The following is a 15526-nucleotide window of genomic DNA, read 5'->3' as shown; positions in this document are numbered from 1 at the left end:
TTTCCCAAGTAAGAAAACTTAACTTCATTCATGTAAAATCCATGCCCAGCTTTAAATAAATGCAATGGTATTCCAAACAGATGCTTGATATTGTTTCATTTTTGTTTTTTTCAAATAGACATGAAGACACAAAAGCTAAGGAAATATTGAAAAAGAATGACAAGAATCTATGTGTCCTGACAGATACTTAAATGGATTTCCTTGTTGTTGTAAAATAACATCTAGAATAAATACAAGAGACAAGTAAATCAGTGGACCACAATTAAGTTCAGAAATAATACAATTATTTATTAGAACCTATAAATAATAAATCTGACATTTCAGATCAGTGGGAAATACATATTTTACTCAATACATAAAATTTAAAAATTTGTCATCATATAAAAAGAATAGTTGGATTTTTTAAATCAGTCTATACTATACTCAATGGCACAAAGTAATAAAAGTTTTGAAATACTGAAAAGAAAAACAAGAGAGAAAATTTATAATACAACCACTCATTGTCAGAATAATCAAAAAGCACTCTTCATGTACCAGCTTGCAAAAAAAAAAAAAAATCCTCATATTCTCCTATATTTCTGGTAGAACTACAAAGTAATATTAAATGTGCACACCATGTCATCATAGACTGTTATGAGGCCCTAGCTCAACACACTTACAGATCCATGAAGGGTGGTAACAAAATATGTGTTTAGAGATAGATTCTTATATATCAATAATCAGAATACTAGCATATTAGTTACATTCCTTATTCCTATTACAAGACACCTGGCAAAAGCAACTTAAATATGGAGTTCATACTGTCACTTTGCTAACTTAAAAATAGACCTGCAAGTTGGTCCTCAGTTTGAGGGTGTATAGTTGGGAAAACCCAGAGTGGCAAGGGCACCGACGTAAGGCAGCCAGTTGGTCCAATCCTGTGCATACACTCAGGAAACAGAGAATAATACATTCTGGGGTCACTTTTTAGTCAGTCCTGGATCTCAGTTACCACATATAGGGTTAATCTTTTTATCTCAACCAAAATTTGCTAAACTATCCTCAGTCGTTTTCCTATGTTTGTCTTCCAGGAGATTCTAAATCCTACAATGTTGGGATCAGAGAGATGGCTTATCACCTAAGAGTAACTGCTGCTTCACCCAAGTTTGGAACTTCAGGCCTACAATGTGGCTTTGCAAACAAAATAAATAAATATGTATTTTTAAAAACAGTCTTGTCAAGATTAACAATCACAAATGGGATTCAGAAGTAATTTACAAAGAAAGCAACACAAATAATCACCTGGCATATGTGGCAGAAATTTCCCTGTCCAATCTATTTGTAGTGGGAGGCCTGTGATTGGACAGGGAAAAAGGAGGTGAAGCTAGGAGTTGAGAAGAGAGGAAAAACACAGGAGACCAGAGGAGAGGAGTGGAAAGAAGAGAAAGGGAGGGGAGAGGAAGGGAGGGAAGAGGAAAGGAAGGGAGGGAAGGGGAAAGAAGAGGAGAGGGAGCAGAAGATACAAGCCGATGTTAAGGAGCATGGCTTTAATCAGCCTTTGGCAGAGATGATATGAGGTTAGGATACTTGGGATAATTTATTTAATCTGTGTAGGCAACTTACCACTATTAATTGGCCTTGAAATTATTGTGTGGGGATACTGGGATTTGAGTAATTGATGATATATAAATCTGATTGGTTAACTACAAGCATTTAGAGTTTTGATTTACCAGGTTAATGGGTATTATGTTATCTAACTGAGAGAATGGACATTATTGCATGGGGCTAGCCTAGTGCCATGGAGGTGGTGGAGTTGGCATAGGGACCCGGCCAAGAGCTGTGGAGGCAAGCAGAGGCAGCAGCCATGCCAACGTCTCAGGAGCCCCAGCTGATGCTAGAGAGACTGCCTGCCGATGATGAGTTTAGTGTGGGAGCAAACCAGATGCCTCTTTTCTTCTTTTTTTTTATTGAATATTTTATTTATTTACATTTCAGATGTTATCCCCCTTCCCCATTCTCCCCTCATCCTCCTTTTTGCTTTTATACCATTTTAATTTCATGCAAGTATTAAGGTCAGTTCTAAGTTGAGGAATTAGCAATACAATAGATGCAAATAGTCAAGGAGCAAGCAAGACAATAAACATAAATAGTCAAAAAACAAGCAAGGCAATGAACAAAGTTCTGTCATCACTCCCGTCATTACTATTTCTAAGGGCTTATCGGGATGACCAAAATATCTGAGCCTACTTCCCTGTCCTAGCCCAAAGTCATTTTCCTGCCTGAAGCCTAGTTCTTTGTTCTAGCCTAAGATTTAGATTCCTGCCTGAAATTACTTCTTTGTTCTAGCGTAATGTCAGATTCCTGCCTGAAGCCCATTTCCTTGTCCTTGGCCAGTGTCAGATTCCTGCCAAGCAGCCCATTTTCTTGTCCTTGGCTCATGTCAGATTCCTTCCAAGAAGCCCCCAAAGCTCTCCACATCTTCCCCTTTTATATTTCACAAACAAGACTGAACCTGTCTTAGGTTGTGCTAACAAGAATGCCTTCCTTACCTGTCATGAAATATGCATTATCAAAAGCAATGCACCTCTGTCTTAGGTTGGTAAGGTTCTTTACTAACACCTCTCACTACAGGCATACAAAATCATCAGTAGAAATTCATTGCATTTTTTATTGAATTATCTTAATATTTATCAGATTATAATATACCCCAAATTAATTCGGAAATAAATGTCAGTGCTTAATAAATGTATAAACATAGAGTGTAGTGCTTCTTAGTATATTTTCCTGACACATACAAAGCAATATTTGGAGAACTCTGGTGGATAGAATAAAACTTCAGTCTAGATGCCTTTGGATTGGGTTCAGGTCTGGTTTTGCACCATTAGCTTTATGGTACTGACTACATCCCTAGATAGTGCTACTTCTTCCATATTTAACAAATAAAATGTAAGAACAGTAACAAATCAAAGGAAATGCCCTACCAAATTACATTACCCATAGACTCATCATGTTGGAGAAAAGCTGGTATAATATGCAGAAAATCAGAGTAAGCTTTATCATAGGCATACAAATGTATGTCAAAATTTAGGTTAATTTTATAAGGATAATTAAAATTCATTAGTATGTGCTCATATTATCTCTTAAAACATTGTAGAAATATTTTAATCTTCCTCTCATATTAATTTCAGTAGTATGCTCCAAATGTCAGAATCTTTGATTTATGTTTTCAAATTCTTAAAAATAGACTTATTCTTAAAAGCAAGTTTAGATTCACAGAAAATGTGTGACAGTGCAAGTGTTCTGATGTCTCTCATGCCCAGTAACTTAATTTTTAAAATTACATATGTTATAGTCGGTAAACTAACACAATACATTGTTAATGATCTAAGTCCTTAATTTGCTCACATTTCCTACTTTTTTCCTAAAATGTATTTTTTATTTATATCTAGGTTATTTCCAACATCTCATATTATTTTTAGATGTTGTATCTGTCACCTTTCATGCATGTTTCTTGTGATGGGTTCTTAGACCTGGGTTGTATGTTTTAGAAGCAAGTTATCATCATGCATTTGAAAAAAAGTGCAGGTCATACTTTTGTGAGAATTTATGCTTTTGTTTCTTTGAGGAATTATCTATATAAACTTTTCAAAACTCTATATGGGAGATATACCCTTTCAAATTAAATGATTGATTGAATTAAAAATTTATCATGTCAGTGATTTCATATCAGTGCTATCTAATACTTCCTTATATTATTTCTCAAATTAATCCAGCTATTCCAGTTGTCTCTTGTGTGGTTTCAGACATAGACATTGATATTGATTTTACCTACTCTCTGACACTGTAGTGTTCTTGAAGCTGAATTTGTATATTTTCTGCCAAATTCTAGAATTAATCATTTCACTAAGGAGTCCTAATTATCTTGAAGTTGTGTTTTCACAAAAACATGTAATACATTTGAGCATCCTGGCTGCACAATTTAACATAGAATAAAACAAACATTTTGAAATTTCTTACAATTAATTGCATAAGGAACACTGATGAGGATCCAGTATAAAAAGACACTGGAAAGCTGAATCAGTTCACATCAAAGAAACTAAATGATGATACATAGTTTGTTACAAGGGCTTCATTGATACTATTCATTATGGATTAAATATGTGTCTCCAACAGGCTCAGACAGGCAGATCTCATCACTGGGCTCTGTCTTCTGGGAGACTATAGATCCTTTAGGCATTGAGAACTACCTGTTTGAAGTAGGTGTCTTAGAGCAAGCCTTTGATAGGTATACCCCACATTCTAGTTCTATCCTCCCTCTCTGCTTCCTAGGCTACTATGACATGAATAGTCATGCCACACTCATTATGATATGAACCAGTCTGCCATGCCTTTCCAGCTATGATAAAATTAAACCATCTGAAGTTATGAGAGACAAATAAATCTTTCCGCCATTAGTTTGTTTCTGTCAGGTGCTTTTATCAGAGATCTGTAATGTGACACTGAAAGTGTTGGTTCATGATTATAAATAAACTTGACCTTGCGGTATTTGAGCTTGTGGGACTGGTTTTCAGGAGGAATGTAGATAAGTCTAGTAATGAAATGGATCAACACTGTTCTAGCAGGCAGCCCACTTGGTGTTTCTTTGTTGGTCTTGAATACTACCAGCTTTATAGGTATGCAGAATTATAGAATTATGAGGGCTTCTGTGATTTTCATTTTTTCGGAAACTTGAGCAATCTGTAATAGAAATGGATTCCCCATGAGGGGTTCCTGACAGGGAGATACATGAAGCAGATTAAGGTAATTGGAGATCCCAAGATTTTTTGAAACCAGGATCATGGACATTTTGAAAAAGAAAGCTGCAGGTCCCAAGTGCCTCTATCAGATGAGATAGGCTACACAAGCTGCTGCAGTCAATAATGGAAGAGTGGAGCAACTTAACCCTATTAGAGCATACAGCATACCAAATGCCTTGGATCCTGACCATGGAGATATAAAATTTAATGGTTTCCCTGCAGGGTTTGTATACTGTTTTATCCAGATTTTTCATTGCTGTCCTTCAGTTCTTTCCTTTGAGAATAGGAATATTTATCTTGTGCTCTATTATATGAAAAGCATCTAATTTTGACTTTGAGTTTATAAGGGCTTACAGGTTAAGAGTTTGTCTTGACTAAGAAAAAACTGAATGCTGGAATTCTGAACTGTGCTGGGAAAGTTAAGACTTTGAGGACTCTTAAAGTTGAATAACATGCATTTTGCAATACAAGAAAGCCATTAGCACTAAGGGTCCATGTCAGAAATTCTAGTTTGGATCTGAGACATGCCCTAAAGTCTTATGTTTTGATTCTCATTACCAGAAACTGACATATGCTGAGAGCTATAGGAGCTTCAGTGAAGTTTTGTTATGGATTGAATATGAAATATTTCAGCATGGGCTCAGTTATTTAAGCATTTGTTCACCAGCTGGTGATTCTACTTAGAAGAGTGAAGCACCTTTCTGATATTTGGCCAATAACTTGTAGAGGAAAGGCTTTATTTGGCTTACACAGTCACATCACTGTTCATCAGAAGAAGTCACAACAGGAACTCAAACAGGGCAGAAGTCGGAAGGCAGGAACTGATGCAGAGGCCATGGAAAAGTGCTCCTTACAGGCTTGTATATCATGGCTTCCTCAATCTGCTTTTTTATAGAACTCAGGACCACAAGCCTAGGGACAGCATCATCTTCAATGGGCTCAACCCTCCCTGCCCCTGTCAATCATCAATTAAGAAAATGCCTTATAGCCAGATCTTATGGAGGCATTTTTTCAATTGGGGTTCCTTCTTTTTAGATAACTACAGCTTGTGTCAAGTTGACATAAAACTAGCCATTGTAGTGAGTCATGTTGGCAGAAATGGATCCAAAGTGCACACCTAAAAGGCCTGTACATTCTTGGCCTGGGCATCTGCTTTTCAATCTACCAAGATGGTAAGAAACTATGTCTTACAATGCCACTGCCATGCGTTCCTCACGTAAGGGGCCTGAAACCAGAGCCAAGTGAAATTTTCTTTCTGTAACTTGTATCTGCCAGAAAGTTTATAACATAGGTAACAAAAATAAGCAATATTGCCTTAGCTTTCAGTAACAGGTCACTAGGGTGAACATTTGACTTCAAATAACCTTCAAAATTCTAAAACATTAAATAAAATGTTGCTAATTAAATGTAAAAAAAAGACAGAAAGAAAGGAAGTTAAGAGAAAAAGAAAAGGAGAAGAAAAACCAAAAGAAGAAAGAAGGCCAGCCCTACTCGCAGCTTCATTGCCAGCCATGAAGTGAACAACCTGCACCACACACTTCCGAAACATAAACAGTCACTCTACCATATCAAATTGAAACCCTCCAGAAGTATGAGCCAAAATAATTGTGACTTTCTGAAATTCTTTATGTGGAGTATTATAGTCATAATAACACAAAAATAACTAATAAGCCAGTAATCACTGAAGCAGAGGTAAAGGGCAAAAAGACCCCAACTTTAAACCTTGAGTAGTGGCTCCATATTGCAGGAGCAAAGGTACTACTAATAAAGGATTGCTTTACTCCCTGAGAGAAGGAAATTCTGTAATGTATAAGTCTACTCTGCTATACTGAAGAGTACTGGAATTTGAAAAGTGTGAGGAGCAAAACAAAACAAGTGAACATATGTCCCTTAAATACATATGAGTACACACACACACACACACGCACACACACACACAGAGAGAGAGAGAGAGAGAGAGAGAGAGAGACAGAGACAGAGACAGAGACAGAGAGAGACAGAGACAGAGAGAGACAGAGACAGAGAAACAGAGAGAACGAGAAAAAGAGAAAAAGAGACAAAAAGAAAAAGACAGACACAGAGAGAGACAGAGACACAGAGAGAAAACAAAAATCAAACCATCATTTTGGGCCATGAAGAAATAAGGAAGCTATCTTTTTCAAACAACAGAACAAAGGTACTAGAAGTAACCCAATGTGCATCAATTCTGGAAGGTTGTTGTAATAACACCACAGATTAAGTAGTATAAGCAACATGTGTATTTTTTCACAGTGTCAGAGACTAGAAGTCCAAGATCAAGGTGCTATCAGGGGTGACACCTTCTGAGGTGTCTCTTTGGCATGAGGTAGCCATTCTCCTTGTGTCTGCCCATGGTCTCTCCTTTCCATGTACTTAGCTGTTCCTAATTTGCTCTTATAACATAGACAGCAGTCAGATTGGATGAAAGGGCTTAGTCACCCATCAGCCTCATTCTTAGTTTGTTTCTTCTTCAAAGGGGTTTTTCCCTAATACAGACACAATCTGATGGATAATTTGAAAAAGTTATAGACTAGAACTATAACTTTGATATTTTAATTTGAAACCAATACGGTTCAGTCCATTGTGCAATCCAAACATCATTTTACAAAAGGGAAAATCCAAAGCCTGGGGATGTAAATGTATTCATCAAGGATTATAAAAACTTGAGATTAGAAGTCAACTTCTTCAACAAGGCTAAGAAGAAGAAGCCATTGTAATATTAAAATATATAAAGATGATATAGCTCAGGACAAAAAAATCTTTATAGTAATGTAAATATTCTGTTACTTTTTGTAAAAAAATTTGCTAAAGTCAGTGGTCAGACCAACAAAATTTAGTTGACCCAAAATTCAAGACATTATTTCATTTTGTAATTAAAATTTTGTGACAAGGCTATAGAAGTGGTATCTTGGTTTGCTTCATATTTTTGTGATTAAACACTATGACCAAAAACAGTTTGGGGAAGAAAGAAATTATTTGGCTTATAGTGCCCAATAGCCATTCATCCCTGAGGGAAGTCAAGGTAAGAATCTGAGGCAAGAACTGCCACAGAACTGTAGACAAATTTCGGTCATGGACTTGATCCTCGTGGCTTGCAGAGGACTCCCTGCCTAGGGGTAGTACCACTCAAAGTAGTCTGGGGACTCTCACATTAATCAGCCAAAAATATACCTCAGATTTGTCTATAGGTCAATCTGACAGAGGCATCTTCTCAGTTGACTCTACATCTTCTCAAATTACATTCTCAGACTAGCCATGTCAAGTTGAGAAAACAATAACCACAACACTATCAACAACAACAAAGCTAACCAGTATAGAGAACTCTGTAGTTAATAGTGCTTATTGTTCTTGCAGAAGACCCAGGTTTAGCTTCAAGGAATAATATGGCAAGTTATAACCATCTGTAACTCCAGTTCTAGGGATCCAATAATTTCTTCTGACCTCTGCATGCACACAGTACACGTACACATATGTAGGCTAAGAAATAAAATGTTAAAAACCTTTTAAAATTTATGAAATAACCCTGATACTTAAATATTCAGAAGATACTATAATACCTATCATATATATAATAGCTCTGAATATAATATGTTACTTTTATATTGAAAATTATACATTCAAATTCCAATGCCTTCTATTTTAAGACTTACTGTTATGAATGTATGTATATTATTCTCACATTTTAATATGCAAGCATATGTAGATATACATTACTACTTATGTTTTAAATTTATGTATCATGCTCTATTTTATCTTATTTCTATACACTTTGATCTCTATATATGGAACACTTATTGACTTTTACTTATTTTAGTTGGATGATTGTCCTATATTCTATGAAGATTAAAAAGTTTGTTTCCATGAGTATCGATTTTTTCCTTTTCTATTATGGCTTATACTGAACATATTTTCTTGGGAATATTTTAAAAATAATTCTGTGTTATAACATGGAAATAAAATTATCCTTCGGAGGCTATGTGTTTCTTTCTTTTTCCTAGATCGCCCAATTATCATCTCAAGCACATCAGTCTATCAACCCACCAGCAATATTTCAGAGTTTCTAGAAAATTATATCTTGCCAAGGCTTATATTACCTGACTATTTTTGTCCAGCTGATATATGTGAAATGATATTTCAATTTGGTTTAATTTGCACTTCTCTAATTAGTAGTTAGCTTGAATGGTTAATTTTCAGTCTAGTGGGCATTATGCTCTTCTTAAAAGTTCTCACTAGTGTCTTTTGCCTATGCTTTTTTTCCTCTACAGTTTGAGGACTTTTTCTTATATTAATACTTTATTCTTTATAGTCTATAATCTGTTGATTATAAGGATTATATATTTCAAATGTGTACTGTAATTATTTAAGGTATGCTACATGACTTATTTACATATGCATGATAAAACAGCTATTGGAGTCAAGCAAAATAGCATACCCCTTACCTCACAGTTATCTTTTTTTTATTAAAAATCATCTAAAATATGAAACTTTTAGCCTTGCTGAAGGTACAGCCTTGCTGAAGGGAATTCATCACCTGGAGTAGGGTTTGAAAGTTCATACTCACCCCCAACTTCCACCTCACTCTCACCTCCTGAATGTGGATGTAGATGTGACCTTTCAACTCTCTACCCTAGGCATCTGCTGTCATGTCTCTACCACCATTAGGAAATCTTTCTCTGGAATCATTTGTCCTGAAATAATTGTGAAGCTGTTTTACAAGTAATGAACTGATTTCTTAGGCAGAGTAAATTCCAAGACAGCATAGTTTTCAGGTTGTGTCCTGATTACTATTCAGTTATAATGAAGGCAGGGACAATGGTGACGACAGATAAGAAAGAAATAGTTTGATGAGGATAGCAGCATGAGCAAGTTTAGACTGTAAACAAGACGGGGACCAGAGACAATAGCAGTAATTGTTTAAGAAATAACACAATTAAAGTGAAATCTCATCTTTGCACTGGGAAAATAGGGAAGAATCTATGACAGTAAAATCCCACCTGTTGAAGGCCCCAGCTTACACACATTCAGACTCATTTGAAAGGAGAGAGAACAGTTTAGGCATGCCACTGCAGAGCTTCTATGATTAATCTAGGAAAGTGCACTCCCAGGTTCAGCAATGGAGATGCACATAAGATCTGTATCTCCATTCAAGTGAGATGCATTAGCAGGGAGACAAACTACATCTTGAGCTAGCAAAATAATGTCTGAGGATCATCCAGAGGGTGCTGGGTTTGTTCCTGTTCAAAGTATCAGTGAAGCTATGCAGGTAGGATCACATTCCTTCTAAGGAAGCCCTTCATTAATTTCTGAAGGTGAAGGTTAAGTAGTCCTGGAGATTCCAGAACGTTGGAAATATAAGAAACATTCAGGAAAGAAAGTTGTAGACATGAAGTTGATGTAAACTAAGACAGATGTGACATGTGATGCAGGCAGTAGAGCTGGAAGAGAAAGGGCTACAAAGACTTTGGAGACTAGTTTATGCCACCAAGAATCCAGAAGCTGGACATGGAGCTGCAGGGTGTAGTGCTTTCCCTTCTGGCTTTTCTTTCTATACATTCATTCCTCACTCTGGGAAAGGAAAGTTTATTCTGTTGTTGGACACTGGAGGTATCTGTAGTCACTTATGTTTTTGTTTTATATAGGATCACACTTAACAGTAGCTTTGAGCCTTAGGAGAGATCTTGCATTTCTGGCTTCTGAGCAATGTTCAGTCTGTTAAGATTTTTACGGCTTTTAGAGATGACCTAAAAGCAATTTGCATCATGGGATGCAAATGAGTCTTTTGAGGCGCTAGTGGTAGAATGTTCTGGATTAAAGTGACATGGTATGTGGTGAACTGAAAAGGGGTCAATGGCTAACCTTCATTGTCAGTTTGGTTGGATTCATAATCAGTGAAGAGACGCAGCTCTGGTCATGTCCATGGAGATGTCTGCAGAAAGGGTAATTAAGAAAAAATGGTATTTTCCCCTCTGATCTTATTTTTCCCTTTCTTTTCTTTTTTCTTCTGTTTCCTTCCTTCCCTTCCTCCCTCCTTCCTTCCTTCCTTCCTTTCTTTTTCTTTTCATTCTGTCAGGTGTAAGGTTGTTTGGATTTTTTAGTCTTTTTAAAACATAGGTATTTTTCACTAAATATTCCTCTTAAAACAGTTTTTTTTTGTTGCACCAACCTACTTATGCCTCAGAGTTTTTAAATTTTCTCCTTGAATTTATTCTATGAATAATTTCTCTTCAAGAACACATTATTGACTAATCTTTACAAATCAATGAGTTTTCCAAGTTTCCTTCTATAATATATTTCTAATATCCTATCATTGTGGTTGGAGAATATACTTAGTCCAATTTCATCTTCTTAAATGTATTGCGCTGTTTTATGACCTAACTTATTTCTCTCAGAGAGTGTTGGTGTGTGTTTGAAAAGCATGTGTATTCTGCTGAAGCTGCCTGGAATATTCAGTGCCTGGATGCTATGTCTGAATTGTTCTAAACTATTGGTAAAATCCAACATTTCCTTATTGATTTTCTGTTTGAATGAGCTATCAGCTATTAGAGGATTAAAGTCTATAATACAGAATTTTCTGTATATTTGCTTTGTATATTTAAAAGTACATTAGGGCATATATCATTTCAATTATAATACCTTTTTTGCTAAATCATCACCAGTAACTTGTGTCTCATCAGAATTTTTCTGATAAGTAGATCCCTCTCTTTTCGGTCTTTTACTATTTGCATTAAATATCTTTTTATGCTACTCACTTTCAATCTAGGTATCTTTAAATTAACATAAGTCTCTTATAGGCTGTATACTATGGAATATTTTTAATTTACACATTCTATGTCTTCTGAGTGGAAAATTCAAACCATCTGTACTAACAGTAATTAAGAATAGCTTTGCTGGTAATCCATTCATATTACATGAGCCAAATAAGAAATGCTATCTAAACAGCAACCAGTTGTTCACCTGTATATCTGATTTCTTTTGTTTCATACTATAAGATACATCCATTTAGTTAGTACAGGTTTTCATTCTTTCTACAGCTAATTTACTTTCATTTTGATGATCATTTTTCATAGTGTTTTTCTTTGTTTTTGAGATATGATCTCACTAGGTAGCCCAAGCTGGCCTAAAATGTATAAGCCTCCATTGTTAGCCTTTAACAGAAAGCTGGGATTATATGTATATGCCATCATACCTGGCATAGTTGGTTTAAAAATGATAGAAACATAATTTAATATATTTATTGTTATTGAAAGTATTGAATGTGTGGATCTTCTTAACTATATCATAGGCATTAATTTAGAATACATACTGCCAACAATTGTATGAAGTATCACAATTCACAGTCCCATCAGTATAGAAGTAATACTGCAATCGTAATTTGACAGATCCTTTATATTTTAGTCAGTGTTAGAAAAATATGGGCATCTCATTGTTCAATGTAACATCTATAAACCCTTAACTACCATGAGAACATTAAAAAAGTTTACCTCTGACTCTTGAAATTTCTCTGTGCAATTAGATTATAAAGTCATTTCCTATAGTACTAATCTAAGTGTATTTTCTAAAATGTTCATCTTATTTTTCACATTTACCTTTTGTTTGTTTGTTTGTTTTTCTGTTTTGTTTTTTGAGACAGGGTTTCTCTGTGTAATCCTGGCTGTCCTAGAACTCACTTTGTAGACCAGGCTGGCCTCGAACTCAAAAATCCACCTCCCTCTGCCTCCCAAGTGCTGGGATTAAAGGCGTGTGCCACCACTGCCTGGCCACATTTACCTTTTTTAACTATGTAAAAATTATTTTTGTATACAATGATATGCAAGTATATAGATTGACCATATTTCCAAAGATGCCTCAAATTTCTAAGGCCACTTACTGAATAGTCCACTCTCATTGCATTGATTCAATAATATACTGTTTTAATGACAGAAGATTTTGCTACCAATCTCTCAAAATGCAAACCTCAGAAAACATTACAGCTGGGTAAAGCAAAAATAAGCCTAAGAAGTTACTGTGCTCATTTTCGATTCCATTTGACTTTACTTTCTTTTAGATTTCATTGCATGAATTTTCTGAATATTATTACACCTGCCTTTTTAAATTTATATTTCTATATGCTTCTGTTATCTTCTTATATTTCTTTCATTATTTTTATGTGCAAAACAGAATTTCAATCTGTAATTAATTCTTTGACATTGTCATACATAAATAGGATGGATTCTGGTCACTTTACTCCCATTACCTTCTCTTAGCTTTTGGCCATCCTTGTCAATCTTCCCATCTCCTTATTTATCTCATTCCCAGAGTTTTGGGTTTTGGATTGTGACTCAGTATGTCACTAGGCTGAGACCATGCATTTGAGCTTAGTTCAGTCACCAAGGAAACACAACTAAGGTCAATGGCCTCCCCTCCTCCCCGGCCCCCAATCCTATCAGCAGCATGTAGTTTATCAGTGAGGGGTGAAGGATCATCAGTGATTCCTCCATCCATAACTGGCCGCTGATGGGCCCATCCCTGTTTAGTCGCTACAAGGCTGGTCTCTGTCTGTCTCTGTCTCTCTGTCTCCTCCATTCCCTCAATAAAGCATACATTAGGCTAAGCATGCAATGTGATTTTTTTTTTCAGATTCTCCCACCCCTGCCTGGCGTACTCGATAAACGATTACAGACATGTGCTACTATGGTCAGCTTTATATGGTTATGGGGATTTGAAATCTGGCTTTATACATGCATAAGAAGTACTTTATCCACTGATCCATACTGAATATTAGGTAAAGACTACTACTACAGTCCATTGAGTTAAGAGAAGTGATTGTACTGCTCTATTCTTCTATAGCTAATACTTTATTTGATTAATCCTTTATTAAATGAAGGCATTTAAATCCTTAATAATGAGAATGAGGTGTGACTTAGTGTTGAAACTTTAGAGCGCTTCCTTAAGATGGTGGGATAAACTACAGAAAGACAAAAACAGTTGTGTGTTTGTGTGTGTGTGTATGTGTGTGTAGGGGGTGTTCCTCAGGATATCTGAAGTAAAAATAAATATACATTGTCTTTATCTGTTTATTTGTGAATGTTTACTAATAGGAAACACTGTCATGATAACTTTGGGTACAGCAGTATAAAAGACATAGGAGTTCAATTTTGAAGTTTTCAAGGACCTGCATATTGATTTTCAAAGTGGTTAAACTAGTTTATGTTTCCACCAACTATGCCTAGGGCTCACCAACCTTTGTTACTGTTTGCCTTCCTAATGCCTTCCTAACACCCCTGCAATGGTGTGAGAGAATCTCAATGTACTTTGATGTGTCTATCCTTTACATATGACAGCAAAACCCAACTACTTGAAGAAATTATTCATGAAACACTTTCAAATTATATAAAATTAAAAATGTTTGAAAGGTTTTTATCACAATATTAGTCTTGCCATTAGAGTGGTTAAAAACTATATTATTTTTGTTCATTTAATCTATATTAATTTATGTCATGAGACAAAAATATAGTCACATATTATTATTTCAATGTCAGATTTTCTATTTGTTTTCAAGTACATAATAAAATATGAATTTTAGGATTTACTATAACCTGTCACTTTTAAAAACTTAAATGTTTCTATTATTTTGAGATTGTCATACATAAATGCAATGTGTCATTATCATAACTACACTTTTCATTCCAAATCCTGATGAAGCTTCTCAGTCACCCTCCCTAATTCATATCCATACAGAGGGAAACAGAGAGACAGAGAAAAAGAGAGAAACAGGAAGAGAGAGAGGGGGAGAAAGGAAGACAGTGTGAGAGAGAGAGAGAGAGAGAGAGAGAGAGAGAGAGAGAGAGAGAGCGAGAGAGAGAGAGAATCCTAATGAACCCAGGTAATGTTGCCAACATGTAATATAGGGCTGGCTACTTGGGTATGATCAACCTGTAAGATGTTTCACTTCTGAAGAGAACTCCCTCTCTCAGTGGCTACTGGTGGCCTATGGTTCTTCAACTTGGGATGGGGCCTTGTGATTCTTTCCTTCCTTGTCCTTGCTAGATGTTGACCGGAGTGGTCTTCTGCAATTGTACTGCCCGAAATGTGTAGCACAGCATCCATGTTATGTCTAGAAGACACTACTTTGCAGCAGTCCTCCCAGTTCTCTGGCTCTCTGTTTCTGCCTCAGTCTTTTGTGATTTTTCCTGATCCTTGGGGGTAAAGGTGATATTATAGAGGTCCCGTTTAGCCATGGGCACTCCATGGTGATTATGGTTGGCAGTTTGACCACTTTTCTATAATAGTCTCAATCTGCTGGAAAAAGAAATTCCTTTGATGAGGATTGAGAGCTGCACTTACCTATAGGTACAAGGATAACCATTTACAATGCACTGAGATACTACACCAATGTAAGAGAATGATAGTAGTTAGTTCTCCTGTAAGGTCCATGACCTCTCCAGCCACAGGTCTTGGCTAGCTCTATAGCACAGGCATGAATTCCTGGTTGTTGAATAGGCCAATTGAATGCCTACTGAATAACCCCCAAAACATTACTGCTGCTATGGTACCATTGGGTATACCTCTCCAGGCTGGTCATTAATGTAGTCTGCAGGATGTATTACTGAGCAGGACTGTGGATAACTGTTCTCCTCTAACATCTTGCATAGCATCTTCTGACAACGCGGCAGACATCACGGAGGAGGATTCTAGGTAAGTACCAGCTTGGTTTTTTTTTCAAGTCCTGTAATTGAAGCATGTATTGTCTTTAG

The 15526-nt window shown here is 36.1% G+C and overlaps 1 long non-coding RNA gene across 1 annotated transcript in view; it reads right to left on the bottom strand.

Annotated features, from left to right (window-relative positions):
• Window positions 1–383: 383 nt before the first annotated feature.
• Window positions 384–15526, bottom strand: part of LOC143444076 (uncharacterized) — a 36961-nt gene continuing 21818 nt past the window's right edge. Inside the window, exon 3 of the long non-coding RNA XR_013113618.1 lies at window positions 384–15498. This is a non-coding gene — a long non-coding RNA (uncharacterized LOC143444076). The remainder of the gene's footprint in view (window positions 15499–15526) is intronic.

The sequence above is a fragment of the Arvicanthis niloticus genome, chromosome 12 (genome assembly GCF_011762505.2).
Source record: "Arvicanthis niloticus isolate mArvNil1 chromosome 12, mArvNil1.pat.X, whole genome shotgun sequence".
NCBI lineage: Eukaryota > Metazoa > Chordata > Mammalia > Rodentia > Muridae > Arvicanthis > Arvicanthis niloticus.
This window is presented reverse-complemented; position numbering and strand designations above follow the sequence as displayed.